This window comes from Sorex araneus, chromosome X (genome assembly GCF_027595985.1).
Source record: "Sorex araneus isolate mSorAra2 chromosome X, mSorAra2.pri, whole genome shotgun sequence".
NCBI classification, from domain to species: Eukaryota; Metazoa; Chordata; class Mammalia; order Eulipotyphla; family Soricidae; genus Sorex; species Sorex araneus.
In genome coordinates, this window is record NC_073313.1 from 148,361,508 (window position 1) to 148,375,216 (window position 13,709).

General features: G+C 39.7%; 1 protein-coding gene across 6 annotated transcripts in view; it reads left to right on the forward strand.

Annotated features, from left to right (window-relative positions):
- AMER1 (APC membrane recruitment protein 1) overlaps nt 1-13,709 on the forward strand; it is a 42,478-nt gene that overhangs the window by 11,185 nt on the left and 17,584 nt on the right. For 3 of the 6 annotated variants that reach the window (XM_055120361.1, XM_055120358.1, XM_055120359.1), the window contains one exon: nt 2,932-2,980. The exons of 1 other annotated variant lie outside the window; for it this stretch is intronic. The gene's annotated coding sequence lies outside the window, so the exon portion shown is untranslated. Of the gene's footprint in view, nt 1-2,931; nt 2,981-13,528; nt 13,661-13,709 lie in introns of all 6 variants that reach the window. 2 more of the 6 variants (XM_055120360.1, XM_055120357.1) reach the window with 1 other exon arrangement.

Sequence of the window (13,709 nt, forward strand, 5' to 3'; positions counted from 1 at the left end):
CTAGCCCTGAGATTTTAGCAGCCTCTCTTTTCTTGTTCTTCCCAATGGTGCAGCATTAGAGGCTCTTTCAGGGTCAGGAGTATGAGACCCATCACTGTTACTGTATTTGGTACATGAATACACCACAGGGAGCTTGCCAGGCTCTCCCATGTGGGCAGGAAAACTGGGTTGCTTGCCAGATTCTCTGAGAAGGAGAACTAGGCTTTGCGGCCGTGCGCTTCCGGGAGCTTGGTTTTATGGGATAAAGAAACTTCACAGGGAATAACAAAGTCCCAAAGGCAACAGAAACAAAGGGCAAAACTGGTCCTCAGTAAGAAGCTCACCGCTGGAGTGAGGGAGTTGAAGGGGTAGAAGCTTGGGAAGGGAACACCAGAACACTGGTGGAGGGGAAATGCGGCTGCCATAGAGGCAGGCTTATGGAGCAGAGAGGGAACTGCGGACATTGGTGGAGTGAATGGTCACTGGTGAAGGGAGAGGTATTGGAACATCATGTGCCCGAAATTTAATAATGAATAACGTAACTTTAATTTTAAAGTGATTCCATTTTAAAGAAAAAATAAAAAGAGTTAGTTATGGGGCTGAGGAAATAGTTCAGAGGGCTAGAACACATACTTTGTTTGCAAAGGTGTCTACTTTGACACCCAGCACTACTATATCCGTTTCCCCAGTACCACTAGCATGACCACGGGTAGTCTTCCAAGAAAAGAAAGCAAAAATAACTACCAAGAGGAATTTTTGATTTTTACCAGTTAGTTTCTAACCAATAGTAAAACAAAACTTAAGACTTTAGATCACTTGGGGCCACAGATGTACAGTAGGTAAGACCTGTGTTTCAATTCTGGCACTCTCAGATGGTCCCCCAAGTCCACCAAGTGTGATCCTGGAACAAAGCCAGATGTGACCCCAAAATACAAATTAACTAAGTAAATAAAGTTTTTTAAAGGTAGGCTTGGAGAAAAATTGCAGTGACTTAGAGCACCTGCCTTGCTAGCAAATAATCATGAGTTCCAATCTCTGCTCTTTGATCCTAGCAGCTCTTCTATCTACAACCCACAGCACCACAAGCACTTTCCAGCCACACCACACTCAGATGGTGTGTGAGCATCAAAAAAAAGTGTTTGACCCTCACCAAGATATACAACAATAAAAGAGCTAGTGCCACAACTAGTACTATATCTTGTGACTTTCAACTAAGAGTGTGACCACAAGAGAACAGTGTGTCACATGTGCACTTACCACAGCTCAAGGAGTGCAAACTTCAGTAAACACAGCAAAGAGTGCAAGCATGCAAACCTCATATGCAATCAGTGAAAGCCATGGCTAAAACTGTACAAGCACCAAGTAGGCACTGTGCAAGTCCTAATCATCACTAAAATAATTTTATCAACAAACAACGATGGGAACTAGGAGGGTGCAGGGATTATAAAAATAAAAGTATGTCTGGGAGCGATAGCACAACGGGTAGGGTGTTTGCCTTGCACACGGCTGACCCGGGTTCAATTCCTTCGTCCCTCTCAGAGAGCCCGGCAAGCTACCAGGAGTATCCCGCCCACATGGCAGAGCCTGGCAAGCTACCCGTGGCTTATTCAGTATGCCAAAAACAGTAACAACAGGTCTCATAATGGAGACATTACTGGTGCCCACTCAAGCAAATCGATGAACAACGGGATGGGAGTGCTACAGTGCTACAGGTCTGGGAGATGACTCAATGGACCAGACCACATGCTTTGCATGAAGGAATTCCATTCTATGCACTGCATGATTCCCGAATCTCTGCTAGGAGTAACCCCGATGCAACTCCCAGAACAGACCATCACCTCACCCCATGCATAGCCAATATAACCCATGACAAAAACTAAACCCAAATTAAATTTAAAAATTAGTAGGGGAATATATACTCATATTTTATCTCCTCAGTTGTCAGTAGTTCACAATGAATGATTATATAAAGATAATAATCATGGGCCAATAACATGATACATAAGAATAAGGAGGAAGTAACTGCTATCTGCTATAAAATATCAAGCTAATTTTTTTTTTTTGGTTTTTGGGTCATACCCGGCGATGCACAGGGGTTACTCCTGGCTCTTCACTCAGGAATTACCCCTGGCGGTGCTCAGGGGACCATATGGGATGCTGGGATTAGAACCCGGGTCGGCCGTGTGCAAGGCAAACGCCCTACCCGCTGTGCTATCACTCCAGCCCCAAGCTAATTTTTCTTAAATGTGCTTGATGAATGCTTCCAAAACATTCTATTTTAATTCAACTTAACAGTTAAGGAATAGTATTGACTAGTGAAAAATAAATGTGTTCCTTCTGAGATCAGGCTCAAGGTAAGAATGCCTAACTTCTTTTTTTACACATTGAAAAATTAATTTTTTAAAAGTACTATCATTTAAAAATAGTTGGATTTTATACATACAGTGTTCCAGCATTGATCCTATCACCTCTGTCAATTTCCTGCCACCAGTGCTCCCATATTCCCTCTCCTATTCTATCCCCGGCCTGGCATCTTGACAGACACATTTTTAAAGTTTGGTTGTTAAAGTTAGTTCTCATGATTTCAGTATTGTTGATTATGTGGTTTGGATTTTGAGTTCTACCATTTCTTAATACCATTGATGTACCTGAATCCCCTGGACCCTTGCCCCTATTGCTTCTCATCTATTTCTTTTCCCTCCGTGACTCAATTACTTTCCTTCTGCCTGCCTATACCCTGGGGGCAAGAGGTAATCTTTGCCCTTTAAACCATTGCATTTCCTCATCCAGTTACTCTAAATAATGCATATTAGCAATACAATACTTTGTCCTTCTTCTCCTGGTTTGACATTATATCTTCATTTGACACTTTTATATACATATAAGTGATATAGCTTATTTATTCTTCTTCTGGTTTAACGTTATATTTTCATTTAACATTATATCTTCCAGTTCTATTCCTGTTTCAGTGAGTTGCATGATTTCATCACTACTTACAGCTGTAAGTATTCTATTGTATATGTATATATATATATGCAGATATATGTATATATCACATCTTCATGATCCACATACTAATGTGTGGTTAGACAACTAGGTTGATTTCAAATCTTAGCTATTGTAATGAGTGCTGCAATGAATAATGTTTATACATCCTTTTGAATCAATATTTTTATGTCCTGGGGGTAGATAACCCAGAGTGGAATTAATTGTTGGACCATATGGTAGCTTAATTTTAAGTTTACCAAGAAACTTCCATACTGTTTTCTATAAGGGCTGAACCAAAGAACATTGTCACCAGCAGTGGATGAGAGTTCCTTTTTCTCTACATCTGCACCAACACAGGTCGTTCCACCAAAGCACAAATTTTTTGATATGTGCTCTCTAGTGTGTGATAGTATGTCATTGTTGTTTTGATTTGCATTTTCCAGATAAATCATAATGAGTATTTTTTCATGTGCTTCTTGTCCATACATTGGTCTTCCTCAGAGAAATCCTTGTTCATTTCCTCTACCCATTTATTTTTATTGAATCACCGTAAGATAGAGTTACAAAGCTTTCATAATTGGATTTCAATCATAAAATGATTGAACACTCATCCTTCCATCCATGTACATTTTCCAACACTAATGTCCCCAATATCCCTCCCACCACCCCCAACCCACCCCACCCTCTGCCTCTATGGCAGACACTTTCCTTCGTACTTTCTCTCTACTTTTGGGCATTATGGTTTGCAATGCAGATACTGAGAGGTCATCATGTTTGGTCCTTTGTCAACTTTCAGCACACAGGTTGCATCCTGAGCAATCCCTCCAAACATTATTGACTTAGTGGTCCCTTCTCTGTCTCAACTCCCCCAGCTCATAAGGCAGGCTTCTAACAGTGGAGAAATCCTCCTGGGCCTTGTCTCTACTGTCCTTGGGTGTTAGTCTCATACTATGTTATTTTATATTCCACAATTGAGTGTAGTCATTCTATGTCTGATCATCTCTTTCTGACTTATTTCACTTAGCATGATACTCTCCATGTCTATCCATTTATAAGCAGATTTCATGACTACATCTTTTACATCTGTTACAGGGACAGAGTATTACATTGTGTATATGAAACATAATTTCTTTTTTGTTTAATTGAATCACCATGAGCAACACTTACAAAGCTTTCATGTTTGAATTTTGGTCATACAGTGATTGAACACCCATCCCCACCACTGGAACATAGTTTCTTTAACCATTCTCTCTTCTTAGGTACCAGATTCTGGATATTGTGAACCATGCTGCAATGAATATACAAGTGCAGATATCTTTTCTACTGTGCTTTTTTGTATGATGGGATATATTCCCAGAAGTGGTATTGCTGAGTAATATGGAAGCTCAATTTCTAATTTCTTGAGGAATGCCCATATTGTTTTCCAAAATGGCTGGACCAGTCAGCATTCCCACCAACACTGAATGAGAGTCCCTTTCTCCCCGCATCTGTGCCAGTACTGGCTGTTCTTGTTCTTTTTGATGTGTGCCGGTGTCTTTGGTGTAAGATGGTATATCGTTGTTTTGATTTGCATCTCCCTGCTGATTAGCGATGTAAAGCATTTTTTTCATGTGCCTTTTGGCCATTTGCATTTCCTTTTTGGGAATTTTCTGTTCACTTCTTGTTCCCAATTTTGATGGGGTTGGAGGTTTTTTCCTTTTTCATTTCTACCAATATCTTGTATATACTGGATATTAACCCCTTATCTGATGGGTATTGGGTAAATATTTTTTCCTATTCCGTGGGTTTTCTATGTATTTTGATCACTCTTTTGAGGTGCAGAAGCTTCTTAGTTTAATGTACTCCCATTTGTTTACCTATGTTTTCTCTTGCTAGATCATTGGTGTTTCTTTAAAGATGTCTTTAGCTTCAATGTCATGGAGGGTTCTGCCGACATTTTTCTCCATGATATATTTTTATCTGACTTTTGTGGCTGGCATTAGACAGAGGCTAAGTTTATTTATTTATTTATTCATTTATTTATTTATCACTTGCAGTTGTCCAGTTTTCCCAGCACCACTTGGTGAAGAGGTTTTCTTTGCTCCACTTTACATTTCTTGCTCCTTTATCAAACATTAAGTGATCATATAATTGAGGATCTGTGTCAGAATATTCAGCTCTATTCCTGTTTGTTGGTTTGTTTCTATTCTAATACCATGCTTTGTATTACATTTCGAAGTTGGGGAAGGTGATGCCATCCAACTCCTTTTTTTCGAAGGATTGCTTTAGCTATTCATGGGGGTTTATTGTTCCATATGAATTTCCAGACTGTTTTGTCTATTTCTTTGAAAAGTGTCATGGGAATTCTTATAGGGACCACATTGAATGGGTATAAGGTTTTGGGAAATATTGCTGTTTTGACAGTGTTAGTACTTCCAATCCATGAGTAGGGGCTGTGTCTCCTTTTCCTAGGGTCCTCTTTTTTACTGAAGTAGTGTTTTTTAGTTTTCTTTAAATAGGTCGTTTACATATTTAGATAAGCTGATTCCGAGGTACTTGACTTTATGAGGTACTATTTTGAATGGGATTGCTTTTTTAGTATCTCTTTCTTCTCTTTCATTATCTGTATATAGGAAAGCCAAGGATTTTGGGGTATTGATTTTTGTAACCTGTCACTTTACTATACAAATGTATTGTTTCTAGGAGCTTTTTTGTAGCGTCTTTAGGATTTTCTATATATAGTCTCATGTCATCTGCAAATAGTGATAGCTTGACCCCTTCATTTCCTATCTGGATGCCCTTGATATCTTTTTCTTGATAAGCTGCTATGACGGTGTCAGGCGAATGAAGCCCATTGTTGTTACTGTTTTTGGCATATTGAATATGCCACGGGTAGCTTGCCAGGCTCTGCCATGCGGGCAGAGTACTCTTGATAGCTTGCCGGGCTCTCCGACAGGGATGGAGGCTTTGAGGGTGGCCTCCAATCACCCTTACAGGTGTTCCCATGGTTCACACCATATTTGAACCCCATCAAATATGGTGCGGAAATTATGGAAAATGGGTATTAAATGCCTTAAGGTATAAAGTGTCTTGTGGATGATTTCCAGGTCCAGAAAGCAGCCTGAAGCATGGCGGTAGCTTGGTAGTGGAGGTAATGGGGGTCCACCGATGAGCTATTTATCTGGCACGGGTAGGGTGGGTCATCTGGGTTTGATCCCTGGGGCGCCAGAAATTGGAGGAGGCAGACAGAGGATCTTGTTTCAGGGTCTCCTAGAGAAGGAGCCCCCAATACGGCAGCGTTAAGAAGGATGAGCAAGGAGAAGCTGATAAAATCTCAGGGGCGAACCAGATTGCCAAAATGAAGAAGGACTAAAATGACTGTCTGTACTTTCAACACACGTACACTGGCATCAGAAGCATCCATTGAGGACCTGATGATGCAAGCACAAAAGATCAAGTATGATATCATTGGTCTGACTAAAACGAGAAGACATAGACCACATCACGCCATTTTTGACACTGGAGAAGAACTGTTCCTCAGAACATGCGACAACAGAGGTGTTGGTGGCATCAGTGTCCTTGTCAACACGAACTTGGCCATGAGCATTGATTCATTCGAATGCCTAACAACCTGAATTGGACGATTATGCTCGAATAGATGTGGCTCACAGCTTGCAATTTCTATCTTCGTCCTCTAAGCAACAAACATTCAACTTTCAAAAAGAAATTGAGAAATTCTACACAGAACGTGAGAAGTTTTATGAAGAAGACTGCACCTTCTATAAGATCATTGTCAGTGACTTTAATGCCAAGATAGGATCAAGAAGGTCACCCGAAGAACTCCACATTGGGACCCATGGCTTAGAATGGAATGAACAGGGTGAGATACTGTCTCAGTTCATCATGTTGACCAGACCATCCATGCTAACTCACAGTTCCAGAAGGCCAAATCTAAACCATGGACATCGGAATCTCCTGGTGGATAGTTCCACAGCGAAACTGACCACATCATATTCAATCGAAGATTTTGCCTGACTGATGTCCCTGTTGTCCCAATATTCCAAAGGTGATCGGACCACTGTCTCCTTTATGCAAAATTCTACTTCATAGAGAGGGGAGAAAGGACTGCAAAGTTTAAATTTAAGAAAAGAACTCCCAGAATGACCACCAACTGGGAGCTCTTTGCACTATTGCGGTAACATGGGAAGATGCCATCATTGACAACATCTACAAGAATATGATCAACTGGTTCAGTAACTCCATGACTGCGCGAGGAATGCCGAGAGTGGGAAAGCCAAAAACAGACGCCTGTCTTTGGAAACTCTCGAGCTCATTTGCCAATGTGGTTTAGCACGAACCTCAGGCAATCACAAGCTAACGTCCGAGCTCACAAAGCTTTGCAAAGAAGAAATAAAGGAAGACCTCAGAGAGAGAAGAGCAGCAGTGTTGGCTGATGTGGCAGAAGCCAGGAAAAGTATTCACAATGCTTGCCTTTCCTTCACCGACTACAAGATCAAGGTTACTATCTTCCGACATCCTGGTGGATCTATCACATCTTCCAGAAGGGTAATGGAGAGGAGGATTATTCACTACTTGTACTCGGATCTCTTTGAGAGCCATGTCCACCTGCCCACATACCGAATTCCGCAGGATAGATATGTCATTCTCAACATCCTCCCTTCTGAAAGCCAACACACCATTTCATCAGTAAAGACACGTACAGCACCCGGTCCAGAGAAGGTCAGACCCGAACACTTGAAGAATTTGCCTCCGGTACACGTTAATACACTGGCTCAGCTCTTCACATGCTACCCGTCCATATGCAAGGTTCCATTCCAATGGAAAACCAGCAGGACTGTTCTGTTGTACAAGAATGGAGACATCTACGGCATCAGCAACTATCGCCCAATCTGCCTGTTGTCCATTGTCTACAAGTTGTTCACTCGAGTAATTCTGAATAGAATAAGCAGAACACTAGGTGAAGGAACAGCCATGGGAGCAAGTCAGGTTCCGAGAAGGATTCAGCATGATCGAACATATCCACACAGTGACCAAGCTCATTGAATTCTTGTGAGAGTTCAAGATGCCACTCTGTCTAATGTTCATTGATTTAAAGAAAGCCTTTGCTTCTGTTGAGACTGAAGCAGTCATCAAAGCCCTAGCTAAATAGGGCATTCAAACTCAGTACATCAAGATCCTCCATGAGTTGTATCTAGGATTCACCACCAGGATTTCACCATTCTACAAGGAAGTTATCATCGACATAAAGAGAGGGGTTTGGCAGGGTGATACCATTTCACCGAAACTCTTCAGTTCCACCCTCGAGAAAGTCATAAAATGACTTTAATGAGAAGGAATGGGAGTGAAGATAGATGGTCAGCAACTACACCACCTCTGTTTCGCTGATGATATTGTTCTAATAACACCAAACATTAGCCAAGTGGCACAAATGCTGGCTGACTTCGACCATGAGTGTGGGAGGTTGGAGTGCAGCTGAATCTCAGCAAAACAATGTTCATGAAAAATGAACTAGTTCCTGACTTTCCATTTGCTCTCAACGGATCGAATATCTGTGAATGCAGCAGTTATGTGTTCCTGGGTCGAGAACTCAATATGAGGAATAATGGCTCCAGAATTGCGCAGGAGGAAGGGAGCAGCGTGGAACGCCTTCAAGAGCGTAGAAGAAGTGGTTAAGATCATGAAGAACCTCAGGCTCTGGGTACATATTTTCGACTCCACTGTTCTTCCTGCTCTAAGATATGCCTCAGAGACCTGGGCCCTATGAAAACAGGATGAGAATGCTCTTGGGGTATCCCAAAGAGGAATCGAAAGAGCTTTGCTTGGAGTATCATGTTTCACTCAAGTTTGAGAAGGAATCCGGAGTTCTGACCTCTTTCGACAATCAAGAATCAGGGACTCTATCTGGTTTTCAAAGGCGTTGAAAATCAGATGGTTTGGACATGTAATGTGACTTAGAGATGACTGATGGATTAGAGGTGTTACCGACTGGATTCCACGGGACATCAAAAGACTGTGTCGCCACCCACCAATGAGATGACTCCTTCCTCAAAACCTTGAATGAATCGTTTAAGTCTCTTCGTGTTTCTGGAGCGAGGAGATACCATTGGGCTACACTAGCATGCTAGAGGGACGAATGGAGATGATACTGACACCCACTCGAGCAAATCATAGATCAATGGGATGACAAGTGATGACAAGTGATATAAGTGAACTGCTATGTTCTAGCACTATATTGAATTGAAGTGGCAAGAATAGGCAACCTTGACTTGTCCCTAATCTTAGAGGGAAGGCTTTTAGTTTTTCCCCATTGAGAATAATGGTTGCTGTGGGCTTGTTGTAGATGGTTTGACTATACTAAGGAAAGATCCTTCAACTCCCGTTCTGTTGGGAGTTTTTATCATGAATAGGTGCTGTATCTTGTCAAATGCTTTCTCTGTATCTATTGATATGGTTATATGTTTTTCATCTTTTATTTATATGCTGTATTATGTTAATTGATTTTTGAGTAAAAAACCATCCTTGTATCCCTAGATGAATTCTCCTTTGTTGTGGTGTATGATCTTTTTGATGAGTCATTGGATTCTGTTTGCTCGGATTTTCTTGAGGATCTTTGCACCTTTGTTCATCCAGAATATCAAGCTGTTATTCTTTTCCTTTGTGATATCTCTGTCTGCTTTTGTTCTACCCATATTTTGATGGGCTTTTAGGCTGTTGATCTTTGTATTTCATAAATTCTGGATATCAACACTTTATCTGATGTGTTGAGGGCAAATATTTTATGTCATTTGGTTAACTTTCTTTAAGTTTTAGGCTGTATTTTATTTGCCACACAGAAACTTTTTAATGTAGTCTCATTCCTTTTCTTTTAATTCTTTCACCTTTGCCAGTGGCATTGTATCACTGAAAATATCATTGAATTCCAATGCTTTGGGAGTTCTGCGTATATTTTCCTCAATGTGTTTTAAAAGTTCTGATATGATCTCAAAGTTTTTTGTCCACTTTGAATTACTTTTTGTGTAAGGTGTGAGAAACAGATCCAGCTTTAATTTTTTCACATTGTGATCCAGTTTTGCCCGCACCAATTTTTGAAGAGGTTTTCTTTACTCCATTTCATGCTATCAGCTCTTTTGTCAAAAATTAACTGACCAGATATGTGAGTTGTGTCCTTAGAAAATGTAAAGGTTGCCCTTTTTCTTCAGTATTCATAAATACAGTTATGGAAGTCCTCCCACAGTAGTCAGGCAAGAAAAAGAAATCAAAGGAATCCATATTGGAAAAGAGAAAGTTAAACTATTATGATTTGCAAATGGCATGAAAATATATAGGAAACCCTATATAACATAAGCCCTATATATAATTTATATATATAAACCTGATATATATTATTTATGATCCCTGTAAACCATAAAAAACCTATATAACAATTTATAATATAAACCTGATATATATATATTATATATGATCCCTATAAGCCATATAAACCCTATATGATATTTTATATGTAGGAAACCCTAGATATTACACCAAAAAAACTCTTAGAAACAAACTGGTTCAGCAGTGTCACAAAATTAACATGCAAACATCTGTGGCTTTTTATGCAAATAAAGAATTGAGAGAGAAAAAAGACAACTCCATTTAAAATGTTGTCTCATGAGCTGGAGTTAGTGCAGTAGGCAGCATGCTTGCCTTGCATGTGGCTGTCCCAGGTTCGATCCCTGGATCCCCGTATGGTTCCCTGAGACCTGTCCGGAGTGTTACCTTTTGCAGAGCCAGGAGTAAGCCTTGAGCACTGCCAGATGTGTCTCAAATACAGTAAATAAAAGTCCAAACAGCAGATACCTAGAAACCAATAAAGGAATGTGAAAGACATGTGAAAATTATGTCATTATTGAGAAAAATAGTAGAGGACACCAGAAAATGGAAAATGACTTCTTGGTCATAATTTGAAAGAAACAACAGTGGCAAAATGACCAACCTTCCCAAATCATTATGCGGACTTATTGCAATGTCCGTTAAAATTCCTGTGATGTTCTTCAAAAAGTTGGAACTAATCTATTTATAATTGCATAAAACCCTAAAACTCCCCCAAATAACCAAAGCTATTTTAAGAAAATGAAAAAGAAAACAACAAAAGGGAGTTTCCTGACTTTGAATTGTACTACAAAGCTATAGTAATCAAATCTGCTTGGTATTGGAATAAAGGTTGACTCTCAGACTAATGAAACAGAATTGTGAGTCCTGAGATAAAATCTCAGATTTAAGGACAGTTAATCCATGGCAAAAGAGCTAAGAATATGATGTGTCTCAAAGAAAATCTTGTTAGCAAATGGTGTTGGGGAAACATGTTTATAATGAAACTAAAACTGTACCTCACACCATTCACAAAAGTTTATAATAGTAAATTAAAGACCTCAAGACTCTACCAGAGTCAATAAAATGCATTACAAATATGAGTAGAACTTTACAGGAAATGGACCTCAGAGATGTCTTCAATAATTTGACTCCAGAGGCAAAATAAAAAATAAAAAAAACGGGACTGCATTAAATTAATTTTGGAAGCAGGCATACCCAGTGGCTCTCAGAGCTTATTTCTGGCTCAGTTTTCAGGTATTGCTCTTGGAAGTGCTCAGGGAAGCATATTCCCTGAAGGGGCACCTTATTCCCTGTACTATCTTTCTAGCCCCCAAACTGAAAAGGCTTTGTATGGAAAAAGAAATCCAGGCTAAAATTAAAAGTCATCTTATTGAATGGGTGAACTTATTGGCACCCAAGACATCAAACAATGGTCTAATATCCAAAATACATAACACACTCATAAATGTCAACAATAACAAAAATACAGTAGATGCATCAAAACATGCGTAGAGATGAACAGACCTTCCACAATGAAGACATACAGATGGGCTGCAGGCATATGAAAAATTGCTCATAATCATTTGTTATTAGATAAATGTAAGTCAAGACCATAATGAGAGATCATTACACACTAGGGAGAATGGCGTATATAAAAATAGAAACAACTAATGTTGATAGAGATTGATATGGTGACTAAGGAGACCTCATTCACTGTTGGCGGAAATGTTGTCCGGCTCAGCCTTTATATGGAAACAAATGTGACAATTTAAAAAAAAATTGTATGTACAGTGGTTATTGGCATCAACCGCCCAAACAAAAAAGTTATTCTAATAGATATATGCTCACCTATGTTCATTATAGTGCTTATTATGATAGCCAGAATATGGAAACAACCCAAATGTCCAATAATGGATGAATGGATTGAGAAGTTGTATTACATATGCGCTGTCATGCACTGTCATCCCGTTGTTCATTGATCTGCTCAAGCGGGCACCGGAAACATCTCCATTGTGAGACTTGTTGTTACTGTTTTTTGGCATATCGAATACACCATGGAGAGCTTGCCAGGCTCTGCGTGTGGGCGGGATACTCTCGGTAGCTTGCCAGGCTCTCGGAGAGGGATGGAAGAATCAAACCCAGGTTGGCCACATGTAAGGCAAACACCCTACCCACTGTGCTATCACTCCACCCATATTATATATACAGAATGAAGATGCATACTGGATGTTTCATACCTTTTTTTATTATTGGCTTAAGGGAAGAAAGAATCCAGAGTGGTATCAGAGTAATTTGTTTGGTTATTGGTGACTCTTGGTCAGTTTTAGTTGTTGAATGCAGGTTGTGAGACTCCATTTCTAGAGAGTTTTAGTTTCTCTACCTTTGGCCATTAATTGTATGGAATATGGAAGGGGTATGTCTGCCTGAGCAGCTCTCTGGGCTGAACATCTTGGGCTGACATTTGGCAGTTTTCCATTGCCCTCATTCCCTATCTCTCCAGCCTGTATTTGCTGGGGATCAAACCTGGGTTTACCGCATACAAGGCAAGCTCCATACGCACTGCATTATCTATCTGGGCCCTGTGCTGTGACACTCTTACTTATAGTACTCTTTCCCTATTAGCCTAAAAGTTTCCCCAAAGAAAAAAATGGAGATGTGTATATTTCTTGAGCTCTTTTGAGGCACTGAGCTTAATTTCTATAACTTGCCAAATATTAGTTAGAAATCTATTTTATGAATTACTGAGAGGAATTTAACAAACAACTTCACTACTATTGCTCACCCTTCTAGCTCACCATCATCATGACAGCACTGTCAGCAGTTGCAGGCCTGAGGAAAAAGCCTCTCTGAAAAGTTATTTACAAAGTGAAAAACATCAGTTTGAAAACTGGGGATTTACAGTCCATTATACCTCAAAGCAGAAGACTCTGAGGGGTTATAGTTGTATATATGATTTGTGTGTTCAAGAGGAGGTATGTTGGCAACATTTTCAGTTGTAGGGCTAATGTAGGAGGGCTAAACTAAAACAATATTAGATAAAATATGCCATGCAGTGAATTGCTTTGTAAATCATACTGCTTTAATAAAATGAAATTTATTAATGTCACACAGAAGAAAAAACTAAACCAAGCAAACAGCAATAGGAATATCAGTAGAGAGGTTTGCAGATGAGATTGTTATTTTTTCTTTTTTATTTTCTATATAACAGCCATTATTTTGCTCCAAGTTTAAAATTCAGTACTGCAAAGTATTCCTGATGGAATCTTGGATCACACTGATGTTTCAAGCCAAGAAAGACACAAAGCACAAAATTAATTTTTACAAAGATCTGAAACCTCAGGTATGTTCCTCTAATGAGGCCAGAGATAAGATTAATTTAGCTTCTAGTT